The sequence below is a fragment of the Scardinius erythrophthalmus genome (genome assembly GCF_964197995.2).
Source record: "Scardinius erythrophthalmus genome assembly, chromosome: 12".
Classification (NCBI taxonomy): domain Eukaryota; kingdom Metazoa; phylum Chordata; class Actinopteri; order Cypriniformes; family Leuciscidae; genus Scardinius; species Scardinius erythrophthalmus.
This window is the reverse complement of record NC_138232.1, coordinates 38524367-38544520: the sequence shown is the minus strand read 5'-3', so window position 1 is coordinate 38544520 and position 20154 is coordinate 38524367. Positions and strand designations below refer to the sequence as shown.

At 35.1% G+C, this 20154-nt stretch overlaps 1 long non-coding RNA gene across 1 annotated transcript; it reads left to right on the top strand.

Moving 5' to 3' along the window:
* The first annotated feature begins 1321 nt into the window (after positions 1–1321).
* Positions 1322–3113, top strand: LOC308699701. The gene is made up of 2 exons (XR_014031212.1): positions 1322–1415; positions 2639–3113. It is a non-coding gene; the product is annotated as an uncharacterized lncRNA (long non-coding RNA).
* Positions 3114–20154: the final 17041 nt, after the last annotated feature.

The following is a 20154-nucleotide window of genomic DNA, read 5'->3' as shown; positions in this document are numbered from 1 at the left end:
GTTGGCAATGCACAATTTATTTGAGCAGCTGTCGATGTGGCAGGTGTGTTCATCAAACGTAAATATTTTAAATTTTATAAGTTGGCATTATCCCTTTTTCACTGGCGGGGACCTTCCAGGCAGATGCAGTATCTTCCTCGGCACGTCAACTGTTTGGTCGCTGCAGCGGATCTGAATTTCAGGGTCTGATTAACACGGTAAGTTGAGCAAATTTAGCCGAATGACTGGTGACGTAAAGTCACGCGAAATCGTTTACTCTCCACTAGGGAGCTGAGGTTAGGTTTGCAAATTACTGCTAACTTAGCTATAAGCTAAGATGGCTGCACAGTGTGGTCGATTGGCAGACAACAGCGGTTGAGACCGTGCTGTTAATATGAAATTAGTGCTCTAGTCATGCCTACTATGTGTTTTAAGGCTTGGGTTTGAATTTTGCCAATAATATAACTTTTAATCGTTAGTTAGCGTAAACTTAAACTAGCATAGTACTAGTTAACGTGTTTTATCTAACTTAGGACTTTTAGCTTACCGTTTAATGTCAAATATTAGTTTAAGTTAACACTAAAAGTGATATTATTGGTACAATTAAAGTCAAAGTATCCTTAAAACACAAAGTAGGCATGAGTATATTACTTAAATTAATTTTAACAACACGGTGGGGGATGCAGCTGTCCGTGGGGTGCTCGTGTTATCAGTGTTTAAAAACACATAGAAGTTATAACGTTAAGTAGGTAATAATTAGTTGCACAAATGCCCTCAGTTATATTTTTATATTGCACAGATTAAATTTCGGGATCATATGCGATCGAAACGGTCGCAGTTTCGAGCCTTCAGGCAATAGTTGTGCGGGCAAATAAGGGAAAGTAAGATCATGGTGTTTTATGGACAACACTTTGTTTTGTGTGTTGTGTGTCTTTGACAGGACTCAGAGATTATTTTAGTATACTTTTGCATTACTAAAGCAGATGCACAGATTAGACTGTAAGTTCGAGATGTATTCTTAGTAGTCTGTCTGATTTTAGAGATTTGATCCACGCTATTTTAATGCTGCATAGTCAATTAATGATAGATGTTTGGTTGAAAAAACCCTTAAACTATTTCTAACCTATTACCTAAAGAAGTTACATTTACAACTGATTTTTAACCTTATTTCTAACATGCATTTTCCTGGTCTTTAGATACCCAAGCACTTTTGTTGCCTGGGGTATTCGAGCTTCACATCCAGGTAGGAAAAACTTCAGAATATAATTAAAATTCAATTCAATATAAAATATGATAATAATTAAATTACAATTTGATCAGATTATACTTTTTGACAGGATTCATCTGCCTCTGTGGAGAAAAGGAGAGAAGCGGTCCTGAGATGCCTGATTGAGTACATGGGGAAGAGACAGGAAGACCTCATCAGTGTCCACCACGTATGTATTGGGCTTAAAGCTACTTGTCTATTTTTATGTCTGTCCCATTGAGCACAGTTATGTCCAAAAGACGTCTTTTCAACATCTTTGTCAAAAAAAGTCGTATGTTGAAGAGACGTCCACTGAGGAGCCAGAATGAATGTTATGACGTCTTTTTTGACATGTTCTGTAAGTCCAATATAGACGTTCATGGAACCTCCATACAAGGTTAAAAACCAGTTCAGATGTGGACATATTTTATGTAATTTAATGTCTCTTTTAGACAATTTAAACTGTCTCTGGACCAAATAAACACTTTCAGGATGCATTAAATTAAACTCATGTTTATTTCAACGTAATTTCTAATTACAAAGCAACTCCCAGACAGCGTGTTTGTCCAAAAATCATGAAATCTTTACTGTCTACTTCAGGCAGCTTAAAGTCCCTGGTTCGAATCTGATTTCTCTCACGATCCAAATATGTGTGAATTACAGATGCTAAACTGTCTAAAGGTGTCAGTGCGTGTTTGTCCAAAAATCATGAAAAGAAACTTCACTGTCTGTGAATTGCTTTGCAATTACACATAGAAATTACATTGAAATATATGTAAGTTTTAATTTAATATATCCTGAGTGTTTATTTGGTCTAGAATAAGTATAAATTGTCCAAATGAGATCTTAAATGACATTGAAAGTATGTCCACTTCTGAACTAGTTTTCAACCTTGTATGGAGGTTCCATGAACGTTCATTACAGAACACTTCAAAAAAAGACGTAAAAACCTTCATTCTGGCTCATCAGTGGACGTCTTTTCAACGTACGTCTTTGTGACAAAGACGTTGAAATGACATCTTTTGGACATAATTTTGCTTAGTGGGTGTATTAATATTGTGATGATATGGGGTGATTATGTTTGCTCTTGAAAGATATTTAAACTGTAGCTTAATTAACAGTAATGTGATGACCAATCAGGTACAGGCAAGGACAATTGCATTTGTTTTATTGTAATGCATCCTTTAGAAAAAGACAACACTCATGCTAGAGTAGATCATGATAGTTTAGTACCCACACTCTATATGCCATTGTCATGGTAGACTTCACTCTGGTCACATGTTCTAGTCACGTATCCGTGTTGTATCCACCACCTTTAGCAACAAAAGTACAATTTTGAATTTGTGAGTTATATTCATCTTATTTCCTATTTGTCTGACCAAACTCTTGATTCTTTTTTGTCTCCACCAATAGAGTCGGGCTGAAACACGAGTTGCCCACTGAAAATTTGCATGTGCCATCATCCCGAAACGATTGGGATTATCATAGAAGGACAGCCCGTGGTCAGAGGTGTGCCAAACCTGTCGAAAGCATGCTGCAACCTGTTTGGACTTACCTATGCTCTCGACCGCAAGTACCCTTCATAACTGGTGTATACTTGAGATATATCAGAGGCTTTTTGTGGGATTGGACCCCGTGCATCCTAAGCCATCATCATGTCATTTTTGACATTGCAGTTAAAGTATGATACAATGTGATGTTATGACTTGGGCAGTTTGGATATTTCAATGTACTGTTCAGAACAGGTTGAAAATACACTTCTACAGTGTTTGTTTTATATTAGAGTGTACATGTGCGGGCACATTTATTTGCTGTTTTGTAGTCACTGGTAAAAGTGACACTGGTTGACACTTGACATTGAATATATTGAATAAATGATTGTCTTCAATCTACCTTCTCATCTTTTTCTTCTTCAACTGAATTTGTAATTGTTATTGACAAAGTCTGTTTATGTAAAGTTAATAACTGTAGTGCAGGATATAGACATTTAGATTTATTTTCTGAGGTTATAGCCAGGACTTAATTAAAATGTTTATTCACATATGATTAAGTTAATTTTACTAATAAAATAAAGTTCATAAAACCTAATTAAAATGAGTACAGGTTACTTGTAGCAACCCATAAATAAGTTACCTGTACCAATAAAAGTAGGTTTATCCAACTGAGTAATACTAGTACTATTAGTTAACTCAACTCGATTTTGTTGTGTTTGTATTAAGTAATGTTAATGTGTTCAATATACTTAAAAAAGGCTGCAAGTTGAATCAACATAAAACATCCAATGCAGCCGCTTGCCTCACTTTTTATAAGTTAGATCTAGGTATTACTTTTTACAGTGTGGGTTTAAGTTTTGCTTGAGTTGGACTGAGTTCCTTTCACACGTTCATGTGTCCTTTGTCCCTGTTCATTAGTTGCCATGGTTTTTGATTTGCCCTCATGTGTCTTGTTAATTATCTTGTTTAGCCCCCAGTGTTTCCTTGTGTATTTATACATGACGTATAAGGTTGAGAAAATTTTGACCAGTGAGGATTTCAGAGAGGGGCTGGTTGTGCTTTTGGGAATTCCATTCGTTGAATTCCCACTTGATTTCAAACTGACTGTTCTTTCCACAGCCTCAAAATGCATCTTCTGCATTTGTATCTGTCAAACATTCCGTCAGAGCTTTCTCTAGTGTGTAAACACCCAAACTGTTCTTCAGCACACATTTCCCTGGTGTAAGTTGATTGTCTAAATGATGTCTCCACATGTAATTGTGAGCTTGACTGACGTTCCTCATTCAGAAATAAACAAAATATGCTCGTTCCTCATTATAATGACTCAGAATGCCAAAACAAACCTATCCATAATTCATCAACACTTTTCAAGAGAGGATATAGGCACCCAAAGGTGTTCAGGGACTCCACTGGCAGTCCGGACTCACTTCGGGCCCTAACAAACAAACAAAAAACCCTCTTTTATTTAGTCATTTTATTTTATAAATATAAGATAGGAAAGTCCAGTATGAACGCTTGTTTCCCCCACTGAATAAAAAAGGTAATTTAACTTTTTATTTCACAATTCTGACTTTTTTTCTACGAATTGCATGATGTAAACTCGCAATTGAGAGTTATAAAGTTAGAATTGGGAGATATAAACTTGATATAAATAGATATAAAATTCAGAAAAAAAAGTTAGAACTGGTTATATATCACAATTCTGACTCTATACTGTAACTCCAAATTGCAAGTTTATATCTAGCATTTCTAACATTATAACTCACAATTGCATGTTTATACATTGTAAAAAGCTATTCAACTATTCAGTTAAAACTACTTATCTGAACCACATTAATTATCTAAGTTGATTTGGCAAAATAAATATGTGATAAATCATGAAAATATTGTTTTTACAGTGTGTCTCACAATTCTGACCTTATAATCACAATTGCGAGATTATATCATGAAATTCAGAGAAAAAACTAGTCAGAATTCTAAAAAAAAAACAAAAAAAAAAAAAACCTTGCAATTACCTTTTTCATTTTTATTCTGTGGTGGAAACAAGCTTCCTGTGATATACAGTTTTTGTTCAGAAAAATACAAATCAAAGAAATTTTAACGAACCAAAATGAACCAACGGTCAAGCATTTTTTTTTTTTTTTAATTTATAAAAAAAAAAAAAAAACTTTTTTTGATAGTTGCATTAAAATGCACTTGGCTGAAATATCTGAGAGAGTGCGCTGCTTCTGGTAGACAGAGAGAAGTAGATAAAGACAAGCCTACTTTGACTCAGTGGCGCAAATAATATATGACCAGGTCATTAAAAGCGTTACCTCTGAAGTGGAGAAATTATGCCCTTAATGGCGATTAAAACTCCAACAGTTGCATGAATCATGCATTAGTACCACAGTAGAAGGGATATTTTTAAAGCCAGGACTAAAAGAAAATGACCAAGACTATAATTTCCCCCTTTCTTTTGAGTTTGACTTGCAGCCCATTTGTCTACAAATGAATCCTTTGTGGAACCAGCTCATAAAATGTTAATATTCTATTTCAAGTGACTTATATTGATTTGGATATTTAAATATATGTCCAGGAGAAGTTTAAAAGATTTTTTTTTATACATAAACCAGGTCATTTTTCAAACAAGAAGTTTGTCCTGAGAGTACAGTAGCCACTAAGTGATGCTTTAAGCATTTGAACAATTTGATAACAACACTGACAAATGTGCTTCAATTTAACAATCCAACCACACATATAAAACACAACTAGATCTCACGATGAGAATGTCAAGCATTATTAGAAATAATAGGACCTCGCTGGAGTGATTGTTGTGTTTGTGTTTAGTCGTTTGTAACTCATCGTCATGCTATATAATTCCATTTAGCTATAGCGCGGCAGTAAATTCCTAGCTTAATTGCTTTTATATAGTTAGCATAAAGAGCGATCAAACGTTTTGATCAATCAAGTCAAGACAACAAGAGTGGGGGAGTGAAACCATGTGAAAAACATCATGGTAAATGTGAGGCTCACTCAGACATGAAATAAATCAAATCAGGTGAAATAACGCAAAGGGTTCATTATGGAATGATGGCTGCATGCTGATGTGTTTAATGTGATACTGAGAATGAGACAGACATTAAGGCATCTAAATGAGGCCTGTGAGTGTACAGTATGTGTATATATCATTGTGGGAACTATAGACCTCTACTGCATTGACATCTATTGTTTTTATAGTATTTTCTCTACCCTAAACCAATAGGTTTAATATCACCGATGGCTTTTTGCATGTTAACATTTTCATTAAGGCTCGGTGTATGTTTAAAGGTACAGTTTACGCAAAAAGGAAAATGCTGTTATTTACTCATCCTCATGCAGTTCCAAACCTGTATGTAAATATTATTATTATTAGAAATTTTGAAGAATCGCAACTCTTTATGACAGCTTAAAGTAAAAAAAAAAAAAAAAAAAAAAAAAGCTACAAAAAGAACATTTATTGAAACTGTAATGATATACATATTACTTAAAGATACTTAAAATACATATTACTTAAAAATTTGTTAGCGCATATTACTAGTCTTGTGGTGAAAAATTAATCCGTGCAAGTTAATACACAGAAAAAAATTGTTTGCCGTCGTAATCTTTAATCAAAGTCTGAAAAGTTACTTCTGGTCTGGAATGGCGTTCCTTCTCTGATGATGTAGGTTTGACGGCTTGGGTTGGGAAACGCTTAACCACTCCCCTCAAACCGTTAGTCTGTTATGAGCAGAGATGGAGAGGAGGAGTGCTAGAGTAAAACCCTGCCCTCTGTTCAATATTCCATTTCACTGGGAAATACGTCACAACAATGGAGAAAATTCGTTTGCAACTTCCGGTTCACGCGGACTTTAACATTTAGTTAATCATGTGCCTTCTGTTCAGTTAGTTTCATTTTCATGGTCTTGTTTTTTCAGTCGCACATTCTCCTTTGTCTATGTTTTCTGCCAATTACTAGTTTCTATGGACACTGATTAATCATCACAGCTGCCTATCATTTAGTTCATTATCTCTGTCTTTTTAAGTTCTTCTGTTTGTATCACTCATTGTCTGGTATTGTTTGTGTGTATTGTTGTTTGCCCATATTGAATAAAACTAGCTGTTATTAGGAAATACTTCTTCTGCTTCTTCATCATCTTGGACCTGGGATTGTTACAGTGTCTCAACAAGTAAAGTCATATCATAATGATACATTTGCAAACCATTATCTAATGTTTAATTAAAGCAGACAACTAGTTGAAATGCATGGCTTCGAGCCATTGTGCTATTTAACACATTAATTGACACTATTAGCTATATATTATTAAGGAATTAATACATTATGGCATTGAATTAATAACAATTAATATAATATATTAATCATATAGAATATGTATTTGCTGATGCAGTAAGCATTAATAATTGGTTTAGTTCTTCATGAATCATTCATTAACACGCGATTATCTGTGCATTATTTCAGTGCATGCATATTGTAGTGTAACCATTTTTTATTTTAAATAAAATCACAAAAAAAAAAAACAAAAAAAAAAACAATGCTATCTTGCTATGACTTTGGAAGACACAAAACTGGTATAATCGATGCAGAAATTTTAAAAATAAATATTGTCTGATTAACTGGTCTGGTGGAAATATATTATAAGTAAAAAAATAAATTAAAAAAAATTATATATATATATATATATATTTTTTTTTTTTTTTTTTTTTTTTTTTATATATAAGCAATGTTAATTTAGAGATTTTCTTAGAGATACATAATACATAATTTACAACCGATTCTCACTCCCAAGGCGTCAAAAACTGAAACATGGTCAAGCGCTCCCGGCGTCACAATGAAGATGCCAAAGTCAAGTCAAGTCAAGTCAAGTTTATTTATATAGCGCTTTTCACAACATAGGTTGTATCAAAGCAGCTTCACAGTAATAAATTAAAACAATACATCAATGTTTGTTTCTAGTGGAACGTCCACGTTTGGTAATGCTGATCAATGGTATCGTTGATTGATTAATTCAATTAAATATCCCCAAATATCCCCAACTGAGCAAGCCAAAGGCAACAGTGGCAAGGAACCGAAAAACTCCATCAGGTGACCTAATGGAGAAAAAAAAAACCTTGGGAGAACCCGGGCTCAAGGACAAATCTACCCAGACAGCAACATAGTGCCGGCCCACATCTGGGACGCGTTGAACCCACATGTACCGGATCTGGGCCGGTTCGGGGCCAACACTATGTTGCTGTCTGGGTATGGACGAATTGGAAACTCCATTGCTTTCAATTGGAAACTTGAGGCGTCAACAACAGATGCAAATTTTGTCAGTAGGAAATCGCGCTGAAGAAGTCTCATATTGAACACATTGCGATATTTGGCATCAGTTCACGTGTGCCAGATGTTGGTAAGTAGTCATAACGCTGTTCTCCTAATAATGTTTGATATATTGTCTTTTCTGTGTGTCGATATTAATCAGATTAGCTTCCTCATGTTCAGTCACTGCATTATATCTTGTTCCACTGAGGCTTTGCGTTTCATTGCTTTCTAATTAAAAACACCTTACTAAACTAGGGTGATTAAACACTGTCTGTCACGTGACGTGCTATTGACCTTCAATAAGTTAATCATATTCATAGCAGGTTCTAAGTAGTACAATTAGTTCCAAAGTGGTATTTGAAGTAGAAGCACAGTAAAAATAACACTCACAAAGCTTTTACCACAGTATTTTTTATTTTATTCTTTACTGTGATATTTGTTGTAAATTAAAAATAACTACAAAGCTTGCCATGCTTTTACCACAGTATTGGTAGTTTAATGTTATATTTGTTGTGAATGCACATTAACCACAACACTTACCATGCTTTTACCACAGTAAACTTAGTTTACTGTGATATTTGTTGCAAATTAACAGTGACCACAAAACTTACCATGCTTTAACCACAGCAATCTTAGTTTTACTGTGATAGGTGTGGTAAAAGGACAGTAATCACAAAACTTACCATGCTTTTACCACAGTAACCTTAGTTTTACTGTGATAGTGGTAAAAGGACAGTATCCACAAAACTTACCATGCTTTGTTTTACCTCAGTGAAAACAACACTGCAAAATATTTCGTTGTGAATTTACAATAAATAATTGGATACATTTTGCATTGTAATATCACAGATATAAAATTACAGTAAATTGCTGTGGGTATATTTCACAGTCTATTGCTGTAATCCTTACTGTGAAAGTCATGCAAAATTTTTCGTTGTGAATTTACAATAAATAATTGGATAAATTTTGCATGACTTTCACAGTAAGGATTACAGCAATATACTGTGAAATATACCCACAGCAATTTACTGTAATTTTATATCTGTGATAATACAATGCATTGTTGTAAAAGCAATAATTTACTGTGAATTTACAATGATTGTACAATTAACCCCCTCCCCCCAACAAACAACTCTGAGGTAAAGTCAATGTTAGCCCAATGGCATATTTATTAACAAATAAATATTTTTTCAATGTGCAGCAGATGCCAAGAACTTCAAGAGTTCAAGAAATTTAACTTTCTAGTCATAAAAGCCATCTTAAAATGCAGAAAATGCAGAGAAATTGTGCAAACTTGCAATTAAACTACCTGTCTCACAATTCAACTATTCAACTAGCTGTGTCACAATAACAGTAATGGACAGGATGGGAATGAGGCCTTCATGGCAAGATAAGAGAGCAAGGGAGAGAGCGATGAAGGAATGTCGTAAAGGGGTCAGGCACTCCTCTCAGTCTCAAACATTATAATGAGTCCACACGCAACAGCATTGTGTAAAAATCTTGTAGTGCAAAGTTGTCTTGAAAAATTACAAAAAGAACAAGGCTACTCAAAACTGAGCCTGACAACTACCGCTACAAAAAAAAAAAAAAAAAAAAAACCTCTGATGCCCACTCAAAGTCAATAAGTTTTCTCAAAAGGGTGCTCACATGAGGGTTCACTGTTGTCCGCTTCTTGGTCTTTGAGCCTCTTTCAGGATTGATGCCCAGGAAGCACCTGTTAATAAGCAAAGATAGTTTCAGTTTTAAATAGACTTACAGTATGTATTGCAGACAGCATTTATCAAGGTGTGCTTTTTCCCCACATCAAGCCCTAATAGATTTATAATCCCAACTTGTTAGATCTTACTCTCACCATATATTTTTTTTAGCCATTTTTAGTTAAGGTGCCTCAGGTTTGGTTTGCCCGAGGCAAAGTGGTTGATTTTCTACTATGAGAGGCCATATCAATGTGCGCCGCCACTGAAATGCATCTTCACGCAATTGGCCAGTTGGTAAATTAAAACCAAACCCTGTTGAAAGTATGACAAACTCATCCTTTGCAATTAAGGGTCTGAGAGCATTTTGTTCTGCTTTTAAAGAAAATTTCATCTACTTCATTCAATACATTCGCATTTCGCATAGAATGCAACTTCTGATGACCTGGAAAGAAAAGAAAAGAAAAAGGAGAAATTACACAAAGGCAACCAACAATTTCAGTTTGAATGCAGATTATGATCATTGATCATTGTAATTTAATTTTAGCCGTATGTCAAAAATGATAGTGGTATATATATATATATATATATATATATATATATATATATATATATATATATATATATATATATATATATATATATAGTGTTTTTTTTCTGTAGCACTTTGAGATTGCTCACTCAATGTAAAAAGCATTTACAACTTTTACAATAATTATTCATTCATATCAGGACCAGTGGGAACCCTAGTGTTAAAACCCTCCCGTTGTCAAACACGATATGAGACTAACTTACTCCAGTTAGCTCAGTCATGTTGTAACTAGGATATCCGCTGGAAAAATATTTTTTCATGGACCGTTTGAATCACTAAGTTAACGGTTAACAGCTAACGGTTAGCCCTGCTAATCTATGATAACCTTGACTAATTACAGAAATGTGCACACATAAATAGTAATGTTTGTCCCATCATTGGTTTTATAAACTTTACAAACACCAGATTTGTCTAAACGGTGATAGTGACATAAAAAATTATAGCGAAACTCTCGTCATTACTAACATTACTACTATTAGCCGATGCTGTGAGAGAACTTTCAACAATTCCGGGCACTTGCTAACAAAATGTGAACTGTGTCATGCGATAAACGTTTATTTGAAAGTAAATATTATTATCATATTAAAATAACATGGGTATAAGTGTTGCAAACATGCATGCTGCTCACCTTCTCCATTCAGCCCGGAATAGAAGAGGAACGCGCCTTCAGTTCAAAACAGTTTGGTTATGTCATGTGACTTCCCAGGACATATTTCAATACAATATTTCACTGTAATAATACTGTTTAATGCTGTGAAATCCTTAATTTTTTTCACTGTGTTGCTGTGATTTTATAGACCTTGTTGTGATATAACAGCAGGTTTTAGATTGCAATATTTTATTGTAAAATACGAGTTAAATGCTGTAAAATCCAAGGATACTGTAGTTTTTACAGGTATTCATTGGGATATTACAGGGAAACTTAATTACAACGAGTTACTGTAAAATAATACTGTTAATTATTATGAAATGCTGGTAATTTCTAACAGTGAATGTTTTCACCTGAGGCGTCTCGCCTTAAATAATACAACTCACATTTTAAAACAAAAGACTCCTCTGTGTGGTTAAACTGATGCATAAATACATTTGAAAGAGAACTTTTTTTTTCTAAGCAATGACCTACCGTAGGGGTAGTTTTGCAATATTTTAATTAAAGATAATTGCATGAACTAAAGTGCTTCTAACATTTACAGTGTATGTACAGTATGTTAAAGGTATAAATTTAATCATTTAATTATGCCATTCTCCACCATTTGAACTCCTGGAATTAAAATAAATGTAACAAAAACATAATGCATGCACACAATTTTGAAAGCACATTCCAATATTTAATCCAGATACAGAGGCAATTTATTATAGTGACACAAAACATAAAAAAAAAAAAAAAAAAAACTTTTATGAAGTAATACTATTTTTACAAACCAAGAGATGATATTCAACTTTGTTATGTGAAAATATATAGGCAAAAACTTAAGAACAATATTTTACATTCTACATTACATTGTTTCTTTGACTTACATTTTAAAAACACTCCCCCATCTGCCATTTCTCTTGTCTCAATGTTGTTGTTTGTGTTTGTGTAAAAAAAAAAAAAAAAAAAAAAAAATGCAATTCTGTTTGGTGCCACAAGTAACAGATGCTATATGCTTCACCTTTAATAATCATTATTAATGACCACATAGGACACAGTGGTTTCAGGGGCTGTGCAGTGATTGGTTGACCTTTCCTTTCCTGATGTCATGAAAAGTGAGAATGGTTATTTAGTGCAAGTGAACACCCAGAGAGGGCTGAAATGAGAGAACGCTGATACATTGATTCGGTCTCTGGAGGAAAGGCTGAGACATTTGATACCTGTCCTCTTCAAGTCTCGCACAGTCTCTGGATTACACAGCCCTGACTCACTTTCACTCTCGGTTAAAATCCAGGCCCACTGGGGATTAGGATTGATTACTTAATTGCTCCTCATAGGGTCTGTTACCTCTAGAGAGCAATTTGAGCGAAGCAAATAGAGTCCCGACTCGATTGGAATTGAGATGTAACTCAAAAAAGGAAATGCCAAAAGGAAGACAAAAAAGCATCAATTTTCAAAATACTCACTGCATTTCGAAATACTATATTATGGAGTGACCTGGATATCTTTTAATTAAATTTACCCAAATGTGTTTCAAAAACAAGTTGTTGATGATGCATATATTAGAAAATTCTTTCTTTAAAAACGTTTGTAGATGGGTCACAGAATGAGACTTAGTTGAGCCAGTCTTAGTGCATCAGTAAATATGGTTTGAATATTTCACACTGCCAAGTGAATCGCCATTGATGAGGCACAGAGGGAGGCTGAGACTGAATCCAGTTTCAAAAGCACATCTTTTTTTTCTTTTCAGATGTTGAATCTGGCCCTCTGCTGAGGCCGTGCTTATTCTAATGAAGGAGAGTCCTTGCGGCTTCCTCCCTGGAGCCATAATTGCAGGTTTGTGTCTGAGGTTGGTTGTTAAGACACATGCCTGACTTCATATCAATCATTTGCAAATACACTTAATTTTATCAATCCCTTTAAATATACATTTTCATTTTCATACATATACAAAAGTTTTAGTAGCAACACTTATAATGCCAATAAATAGGCAAACTGTATATGAAAACAAATCTCTCTACAAAGGTAAATTAAGTATATTCCATTGGGAATGAATTCAGGATGATCCTCAGCTGGCTGTTACAACTGGATAAACTATACCATCTTAAAGTGGATGAAACATTTCATAACTGTCCTTAGTCATTAAGACCCTGAAATCCCTGCATGTACGTTTGGCTAATAGGACTGCCTCCACAAACAGCTGATCTTTGAGCATTTGCCTTATAAGTTAGTTATCATCCCCTGATATTATCCAAGCATCTCTCTTAGCAATGTTTCAAAACCCTTTACAGGAACGGCTTCACAAAAACACCAAAATCCTATAGTCATCATGCACAGATGATCGATCAATCGACCGACAGACCATGCAGACAGACAGATCGCTATACTGTAAGCCTATTTATTTTGTTTTATTACACTGCAATCTCAATGTAGATCCAGAGTAAATTAGAAAAAAAAAAATACTTTTTTGTAACAAATAAAAATGAATCCTTCTGTTCAAGATAGATCGCTATACTGTAAGCCTATTTATTTTGTTTTATTACACTGCATTCTAAATGTAGATCCAGAGTAAATTAGAATATATATATATATATATATATATATATATATATATATATATATATATATATTTTATTATTATCATTAATAATAATAATAATAATAATAATATTTATGTTTAAGATAATTCCACAGACCCCATGTCAAAATCTGCTCTTAGGGTAGAGGATGGAATAACGGTGGTCATCTGTGGGAATCAGCTGGCATTCTGAGGGGCCTAATTGGCATTCTCTGCCCATCACCTGTCATTACAGTCAAGTTTATATTTTGGAGTCCATTTGTGTTTTTGCCTGGAGCTGCCATCCCAATGGTGATCCAAATGCTATTACACATGGATGAGACCTGCACAGCACCACTGATAAACTTCTCAGTATGCAAATGTCAAGCAATTAAAGGAAGTGAAACAACCTCCAAACTCGTTGCATTTATAAGTGCGATACTGCTGCCATTTTACAATCCAGTGCCCCTTGTGTAAACCTCTATGCAGCACTTTGCAAGATGAATCTTTAGTGCATTAATGCATTTAACCTGACACACTACAAGAAACTATAAATACAAAATAAAATATAGCTGCGAGCAGCGATTACGGGCCCAAGCCGGTGGCACCGCAACCCCGGCGGTACCGCCGGCTTTGGCCCTCCATCGCTTTGGCCCTCCATATATATATATATATATATATATATATATATATATATATATATATATATTATTGTTCAAAAGTTTGGGGTCAGTAAGATTTTTAATGTTTTTAGGAGAAGTCTCTTCTGCTCACCAAGGCTGCATTTATTGATTAAAAATACAAACAAAAACAGTAATATTGTGAAATATTATTCCAATTTAAAACAGCTGTTTTCAATTTTTAAATATTTTACATAGTAATTCATTTCTGTGATCAAAGTTGAGTTTTCAGCATCATTACTCCAGTCTTCAGTGTCACATGATTCTTCAGAAATCATACGAATATGATGATTGATGCTCAATAAATATTCATTATTATTTTCAATGTTGAAAACAGTTGTGTACAGATTTTTTTTTTTTCAAAATGCTTTGATGAATGTAAAGTTCAAAAGAACAGCATATATTTCAAATATATATATTTTTAACATTATAAATGTCTTTACTGTAACTGTTGATCAGTTTAACTCATCCTTCATAAATAAAAGTACTGATTTATTTTATTTATTTCCCCAAAAAATAAAATTTTAATTATTACTAACCCAAAACTTTTGAGCGGTAGTGTTTAACGTTACAAAAGCTTTAGATTTCAGATAAATGCTGTTCTTTTGAACTTTCTATTCATCAAAGACTGTACACAACTGTTTTCGACATTTAAAATAATAATGAATGTTTCTTGAGTATCAATCATCATATTAGAATAATTTCTGAAGGATCATGTGACAGTGACGACTGGAGTAATGATGCTGAAAACTCAGCTTTGATCACAGGAATAAATAACAGTTTAAAATATATTAAAATAGAAAGCAGCTGTTTTAAATTGGAATAATATTTTACAATATTACTGTTTTTGTTTGTATTTTTAATCAAATAAATGCAGCCTTGGTGAGCAGAAGAAACTTCTCTGTTATGTGCGCGCCACAGACTGCACGCACGTCCGCTTAGAATTCCGCCTTTTGCCTTCCGTCAATATTACGTTATTAGAAAAATATTTTTTTAGAGAATCGATTTTTTTACATTTGTGAATCGATTCAGAATCGTCCACGTCCGCATCGCGATGCATCTAAGAATAAATTTTTTCTCCCACCCCTAGATTTCATACAACAGGTTAATAAACAGTTACAATTAAGTCACTTACATTTTAGATGCAATGTTGACTGTTTTTGTTCTGTTTCAGCAGTGAAAATAGTTAAACAAAGATCACGGCAGAACCATCACGCATCACGTGTTTTCTCATAACTGAACGATTCAGCATTTTTAACGAATCGGTTGACTCAAAGATTGAATGATCAACCCAGAAACATCTGTCTTATTCATGATCGACTCATTCGAACGAATCGTTTGAACGAATGAATCAATGACTCGCTTATTAAGATGGATGCCTGGCGACACCTAATGGCGGTTTAGTGTTGTTTAAAAGCATCATTCTTTCCCACTTGTGTGTGATTTGTGTGTGCAACATTATCATTATTTTTCTTACACTATTATATTAGCGATTTAAAAGCACCCACTCGTGTCACACGTCGATTAACCGGTGGGAAAATATCCTCAGACACATACCTAATACATGTATATTTAAATACAATATTGGCCTACCTGGTAAAAAGTTTTATATACTATTTTGATATCCTTTTGGACACAAGAGGGCAGTATAGCCCTATGTTTGCTTTTTTGTTGAACCAAATAGCACTAAATAGCCTGTTTTAACTTTTTCATTCTTCTTGAATTGCAAAAACAGAATAAAATGGGTTTAGTTGTGATATTTGTATACTTTTATATAGAAATAAATGGTATATAATTACATTTTTAGAAGATTTTAAGTGTTTCCTTTTTGGACATTATTTAATCCCTCGCCATAGCAAAACCGTTTGAGATATTTATTATCCATTCACAATTTAGCATATTTAATGTAGTTTCATCAAAAAAGTTTGGTACGAATAAAATAAATAGTTTAAGAGGAGTGGCTAAAAATTCAGAGGCTGATTTTGCAAAAAAATTCACATTCAGACCAAAATATCTGACTTCCTGATGGCCAGAGCTATTGAATGTAAATTTTGTCAAAAGCATGTTGAAAGTGACACACTTCCTGCTGCCAGTTGGTGGCGCTATAACTTTGACTCACAATAGCTACATCCATCTGATCGGCCTCTTACCACGAACACACTGCTGAAGTTTCATCAAGATCAGTTAATGTATGCAGAAGTTATTCCACTTCCGTGTTTCTCTTTTCTCGCCATAAATTCGATTCCTCGCCACAGCCAAACCGTTCGAGATATCAAAAATCCGTCCGCAATTTAGCATCCTCAAAGTCTTGACTACATGCACACCGAGTTTGAAGGGGACACAGTGAATTTTCTAGGAGGAGTATTTCACATTCCACAGCAAGTGTTTTCCAAACAACCCATAATAGCCGACTTCCTGTTGGGCTGGCGTAAAACTTGACCGGGGTAAAGTTGTTCGGCCCGATGAGATCTATATGTGTACCGAGTTTCATATTAATTCATGCGAGCGTGTTTGATATATGGATCAAGTTTTAGAACCCCGTTCAAGGGGGCGCTGTTGAGCCCCCCTGCCACGCCCGGGTACCAACTTCAGCCCGGCCCTGATGGCCGTGGGTTCTGACCTGTGTGCAAAGTTTCAAGAGTTTTTGAGCACGTTAAGGACCCCAAAAGCCCCTGAAACCTTGATTAACAATATAAAAGCAATAGTCAAACCCCCCCCCCCCCCTCACACACACACACACAGACACAGAGAGAGGGAGAGAAAATTCTTCAGAAAATCCACATTCAAACCAAAATATCTCTCTTCCTGTTGGTCGGAGATGGTTCATGTAAATTAGAAAGTTGTCCGTCTTGATGAGAACAATACACATACCAAGTTTTGTTGCTGTTGATAAAACTAACCCCCCCACTTATGACTAAAGGTGGCGCTACTGAGCCCCTCACCACGCCCGTTTCTGAAACTTTGCACATGTCTACTGGATAATAAATGTGATGTGTCTGTCGAGTTTCATGCAATTTCAAGTATGTTAAGAGTCTCAAAAGCATAAAAAAAGAATATTAAAGTTTGATGCGTTGCCACGGCAACAGTATCTAAGATATCAATAATCCTTTCACAGGTTTACATCTGCCGTGTGTCTACATTGTACACATAAAGTTTGAAGCAAATCTGGTAAAAATAAGACAGTGATTTCAAAGCATTTTAATAGTGATGTACTTCCTGCTGCCTGTTGGTGGCGCTATAACTTTGACTCACAATAGTCACATCTCTGCGATCGGCCTCTTACAACGAACACACTGCTGAAGTTTCATCAAGATCAGTTAATGTATGCAGAAGTTATAACACACTTCCTGTTTCATTTTTTCGCCATAAATTCGTTTCCTCGCCACGGCCAAACCGTTCGAGATATCAAAAATCCGTCCGCAATTTAGCATCCTCAATGTCTTGACTTCATGCACACCGAGTTTGGAGGCGAATCGATGAATTCCCTAGGAGGAGTACATTAAATTCCACAGCATGCGTTTCCAAACAACCCTAAATAGCCGACTTCCTGTTGGGCTGGCGTAAAACTTAGAGCACGAAAGTTGTTCGGCCCGATGAGATCTATATGTGTACCGAGTTTCATATTATTACATGCAAGCGTGTCTGATTTATGGACAAGTGTTCGGATCCCGTTCCAGGGGGCGCTGTCGAGCCCCCCTGCCACGCCCGGGTACCAGCTTCAGTCCGGCCCTGATGGCCGCGGGTTCTGACCTGTGTGCAAAATTTCAAGAGTTTTCGAGCATGTTAAGGGCCCCAAAAGTGGCCGAAAGGTTGACAAAATAATAATAATAATAATAATAATAATAATAATAATAATAATAATAATCCTACCGAAAACAATAGGGCCTTCGCCCCTTCAGGGCTTGGGCCCTAATAAAAATAAAAACACATACATACATAAAAAAAAAAAAAGAAGAACTTAACTGATGGGCCCTGTGGATCTGTTTGAAGAAAGACCGTTAAAATTCTTCTCTTTGTACACACAGTAAATACTTAATTTTAACACAATGAATTCAAGCACAAACCCCTGTATCTTATTCACCAAACAACCACAGTCCTTCTTTAACAGGCATTGTGTGTTGTGGTATGACGCAATGCATTTAAATTTAGTTAGCTTCCAGGAAAACTGGATATTCTGGGCCTTGTCCAGACATCTGTGAATTCATCTGGGGCCTACTTTTTATGTAGTACTGGAATATGAAACACTTTAAAATATATGTTGAAACATTACATCTGTTAGAAGCAGTAATCTTTATTAATTTCAAATCTTTCAATATCATTGGACTTAAAACCTAAAAAGACTTAAAAAGACCCCACTAAGCTTAGCCTCAGCCTCAGAAACAAACAGACACAAAAGTCAAAACAATCACTGTATGTAGTCTGTATCAATCATCTGTACAAAAAAAAAAAAAAAAAAAAAAGATAAAAAAAAAAAATCTGACAATTGTCTCTAAAATATTAGAACAAATCTCAATTTTGATTGGCAACTTGCTGATATACAGTCCCAAACATGCACGTTTTACTGGATGTGGCACTCGGACTGTCAGCCTGTGCATTAGTGGGATTCTTTCTGAAGGTTACATCATTACACCAGTAGGTGGAGGCAAGAAAATATATTTGAATGAGTCAATGAATCATTTACTCAACTTATGAGTTCAAAAACACTGATTCACTCAGGTACCAAAAATGTGACTGATTTACCAGTAAGTCATTGAATTATTCACTCAACTGACTTGTTGAATCAGAAAATAATGATTCATTCAGCAATGGAACAAGACCTTGGCTGAATCCGAAATAGCCCCCAGAACCCTCATTCACTATTCCCTATGTTAGTCCAATAATACTGTTCACTTGAAGGAGTAAAGGAAAAGGAGCGAATTCGGACAGCCATTGAACATACATCGGTTGTACACTCGTTATCGCAGTGCAATGTGGGATAGAATAAGTGCACTCAATAACGTCCAATATGGTTTTGGACACAACTACAAATGGCTGTCCCCTCAAATAATGCCCTGTTTGAGGGTATAGGGGGCGATTTCGGATTCAGCCATTGTCTTTGAGTGAGTCACTGATTCATTCACTCAACTGATTCATTTTGATTCAGCAATAACACTACTGTGTGCTGCTTTGAGATACGACAGAAACAAAACAGTAACTGAGCATATTGAAATATATATATATGCAAATGGGTGGATATTCATGGTAATATTGCTAAAGAAACTACATTTGAACTGTCTTTATTAGCTAACCGCTCATGGAGTTTAGGATGTTGAAAAAAAAAAAAAAAAAAAAAAGTTAAAAAATAACAATGGCTCAATTCCTTACACTAGAAAAGGTGAGGTCTACAATGAAGTGTTGCTTTGGAGCAACAATAGCATTTAGCTGATGTACAAAAGACTGTGGATTTGATCTCTGCTACTCTGCTAAAGCAGCTACACCACTGGCATGACCTGGATAAACGCCCACGTGTGGCTTTTTACTCCAGGGAAAGAGAGGTGAGGTCAAAGGAAGGGGAGTGTAATGGATCATGGGTAGATGTGCTTTCGCTCTGCTTGCTCATTCTTTTAGATCACACTCAAGCACTGGCGCTCTGCTCTCTGAGAGATGTTTACACTTGATCATGTTTTTGAATAGCATTATGGTCATGAGTTCAATAACCATCTTGAACTAGACTTCACACTAACATTCTAGTCAAAAATAATACAAATTACAGTCAGGATGAACAAAAGAGGTTTGACAGCCCAATGCATTTTCCTCTTGCCTAATCTCAGCGTTAAGATCAAAGAACACAAATATATAAATAACTTTGATGGAGGGAAAAATACAATCAGGAAAACATCTATTACATTTTTACAGCCCAGCACCTTTGAAAATCATCATGCTTCTGTGTAATTACACTGAATAATATTTGGTGAAGAGTGTG